Source organism: Solenopsis invicta, chromosome 10, assembly GCF_016802725.1.
Source record: "Solenopsis invicta isolate M01_SB chromosome 10, UNIL_Sinv_3.0, whole genome shotgun sequence".
NCBI lineage: Eukaryota > Metazoa > Arthropoda > Insecta > Hymenoptera > Formicidae > Solenopsis > Solenopsis invicta.
The window spans coordinates 6,243,795-6,248,036 of record NC_052673.1 but is presented as its reverse complement, the minus strand read 5'-3'; positions in this window follow the sequence as shown (position 1 = coordinate 6,248,036).

The window sequence follows — 4,242 nt, the reverse complement described above, 5'->3', positions numbered from 1 at the left end:
TGAAATTACACAATTTATTTCAAAATAGTAATTAACTTACTTGGATCTATATTGAAATTAATCGACAACAAGAATATGCGACCGTACACCATCAGCTAACGATTTTATTGCTTTAACAGATAAAGTACAAATGAAACAGAGGGATGACAACCAATAACAATATTACATGTCTATTAATTGTCTTTGACCGAGTCAAGTAAATAAAAATATGTAGAAGTTCCGTGTCATTATGTAAGTTTATTCCGTTTGTTTGCTGTTTTATGTATATTATTTCTGAAATTATTTTTCAATGATAATTAGGCTCAGAGTAAAGAATTTTTATGTTATTCCAATCAAACGAATGATTAGAGATTATTCTATAATTGATACTATAGAATGTCTAGATGGATTAAGCTTAATATTACTGACATGCTCTTTTAATCTAGTCTGCTTTGTCTGCTCTACATACGTGTCGTCGCAGTTTTTACAAAAGATTTTATAGACGATATTGTTATTGCAGTCCAATTCTGTTTTGTCCTTACGTACTCTAATAAAATTATTGATTTGGTCAATTTATCTAAAACCTACTGTAAACTTATTTTTATCTATCAACGATACTGTTATCTCAAAAATACTCCGAATGTAGTAAATATTGTTTAGAATTTTCCTCATTTTTCGTTCGATTCTGAGCTGCCGCATCTTTAAAATTAGGTGAAAGTTTTGTGTCAATTAATTTTTTAATTTTTGTCCCAACCTATTTAAAAATAAACTCCAGCATATATTTATTTTCTAGAAGTAATTTTATAATTAATTCTAAATTATTCTGTTGAAAGATAGGATATAACAATAAAATCGCTTTGTCTACGAACATTCTATCATCACACTTGTAAATAGTTGTAAATACTTATCAAATTAAAGATTTTGTGAACACCCATAATAATTGTGCTATGATGTTGAAGCTAGCAGCGGATTCGCAGCAGCAGATTCGTCAAAGCAGGGATTCTCATTCAAAATAAAATACATAAGAAACTTTGACATATAAAGGCAAACTAGCAAGTAACTGCACAAAATACACTTATACGCTTCTAAATAGATCAGACTATCCAGAACAATTAACAAAAATGCGCAGGTCTACTAAATTGTTTAAATTATATAACGAGTTATTGCAGAAACAAGGGAAGGAAGCCTCGGTCGGGGCTGCAAATTTTTTTAGAACATCTTTATAGCCTTCTAAATCAATCCCGACTAGCAAGAAAAATTTAAAAAAATGCGCACTTCTACGAAAAATTATTTAAACAATATAAAGTTTATTGCAAAAACAGGAAAACGAAGTCGCGGTCGGGGCTGCAAATTTTTTTAGAACATTATTGTAGGCTTCTAAATAAATCCCGACTAGCAAGAAAAATTAAAAAAATGCGCACGCCTACGAAAAATTATTTAAACAATATAAAGTTTATTGCAAAAACAGGAAAACGAAGTCGCGGTCGGGGCTGCAAATTTTTTTAGAACATCATTATAACCTTCTAAATCAATCCCGACTAGCAAGAAAAATTAAAAAAAATGCGCACGCCTACGAAAAATTATTTAAACAATATAAAGTTTATTGCAAAAACAGGAAAACGAAGTCGCGGTCGGGACTGCAAATTTTTTTAGAACATTATTGTAGGCTTCTAAATCAATCCCGACTAGCAAGAAAAATTAAAAAAATGCGCACGCCTACGAAAAATTATTTAAACAATATAAAGTTTATTGCAAAAACAGGAAAACGAAGTCGCGGTCGGGGCTGCAAATTTTTTTAGAACATCATTATAACCTTCTAAATCAATCCCGACTAGCAAGAAAAATTAAAAAAAATGCGCACGCCTACGAAAAATTATTTAAACAATATAAAGTTTATTGCAAAAACAGGAAAACGAAGTCGCGGTCGGGGCTGCAAATTTTTTTAGAACATCATTATAACCTTCTAAATCAATCCCGACTAGCAAGAAAAATTAAAAAAATGCGCACGCCTACGAAAAATTATTTAAACAATATAAAGTTTATTGCAAAAACAGGAAAACGAAGTCGCGGTCGGGACTGCAAATTTTTTTAGAACATTATTGTAGGCTTCTAAATCAATCCCGACTAGCAAGAAAAATTAAAAAAAATGCGCACGCCTACGAAAAATTATTTAAACAATATAAAGTTTATTGCAAAAACAGGAAAACGAAGTCGCGGTCGGGGCTGCAAATTTTTTTAGAACATCATTATAACCTTCTAAATCAATCCCGACTAGCAAGAAAAATTAAAAAAAATGCGCACGCCTACGAAAAATTATTTAAACAATATAAAGTTTATTGCAAAAACAGGAAAACGAAGTCGCGGTCGGGGCTGCAAATTTTTTTAGAACATCATTATAACCTTCTAAATCAATCCCGACTAGCAAGAAAATTAAAAAAAATGCGCACGCCTACGAAAAATTATTTAAACAATATAAAGTTTATTGCAAAAACAGGAAAACGAAGTCGCGGTCGGGGCTGCAAATTTTTTTAGAACATCATTATAACCTTCTAAATCAATCTCGACTAGCAAGAAAAATTAAAAAAAATGCGCACGCCTACGAAAAATTATTTAAACAATATAAAGTTTATTGCAAAAACAGGAAAACGAAGTCGCGGTCGGGGCTGCAAATTTTTTTAGAACATCATTATAACCTTCTAAATCAATCCCGACTAGCAAGAAAAATTAAAAAAAATGCGCACGCCTACGAAAAATTATTTAAACAATATAAAGTTTATTGCAAAAACAGGAAAACGAAGTCGCGGTCGGGGCTGCAAATTTTTTTAGAACATCATTATAACCTTCTAAATCAATCCCGACTAGCAAGAAAAATTAAAAAAAATGCGCACGCCTACGAAAAATTATTAAACAATATAAAGTTTATTGCAAAAACAGGAAAACGAAGTCGCGGTCGGGGCCGCAAATTTTTTTAGAACATTATTGTAGGCTTCTAAATCAATCCCGACTAGCAAGAAAAATTTAAAAAAATGCGCACGCCTACGAAAAATTATTTAAACAATATAAAGTTTATTGCAAAAACAGGAAAACGAAGTCGCGGTCGGGGCTGCAAATTTTTTTAGAACATTATTGTAAGCTTCTAAATCAATCCCGACTAGCAAGAAAAATTAAAAAAAATGCGCACGCCTACGAAAAATTATTTAAACAATATAAAGTTTATTGCAAAAACAGGAAAACGAAGTCGCGGTCGGGGCTGCAAATTTTTTTAGAACATTATTGTAGGCTTCTAAATAAATCCCGACTAGCAAGAAAAATTAAAAAAAATGCGCACGCCTACGAAAAATTATTTAAACAATATAAAGTTTATTGCAAAAACAGGAAAACGAAGTCGCGGTCGGGGCTGCAAATTTTTTTAGAACATCATTATAACCTTCTAAATCAATCCCGACTAGCAAGAAAAATTAAAAAAATGCGCACGCCTACGAAAAATTATTTAAACAATATAAAGTTTATTGCAAAAACAGGAAAACGAAGTCGCGGTCGGGGCTGCAAATTTTTTTAGAACATCATTATAACCTTCTAAATCAATCCCGACTAGCAAGAAAAATTAAAAAAAATGCGCACGCCTACGAAAAATTATTTAAACAATATAAAGTTTATTGCAAAAACAGGAAAACGAAGTCGCGGTCGGGGCTGCAAATTTTTTTAGAACATTATTGTAGGCTTCTAAATAAATCCCGACTAGCAAGAAAAATTAAAAAAAATGCGCACGCCTACGAAAAATTATTTAAACAATATAAAGTTTATTGCAAAAACAGGAAAACGAAGTCGCGGTCGGGGCTGCAAATTTTTTTAGAACATCATTATAACCTTCTAAATCAATCCCGACTAGCAAGAAAAATTAAAAAAAATGCGCACGCCTACGAAAAATTATTTAAACAATATAAAGTTTATTGCAAAAACAGGAAAACGAAGTCGCGGTCGGGGCTGCAAATTTTTTTAGAACATTATTATAGCCTTCTAAATCAATCCCGACTAGCAAGAAAAATTAAAAAAAATGCGCACGCCTACGAAAAATTATTTAAACAATATAAAGTTTATTGCAAAAACAGGAAAACGAAGTCGCGGTCGGGGCTGCAAATTTTTTTAGAACATCATTATAACCTTCTAAATCAGTCCCGACTAGCAAGAAAAATTAAAAAAAATGCGCACGGCTACGAAAAATTATTTAAACAATATAAAATTTATTGCAAAAACTAAAAAAGA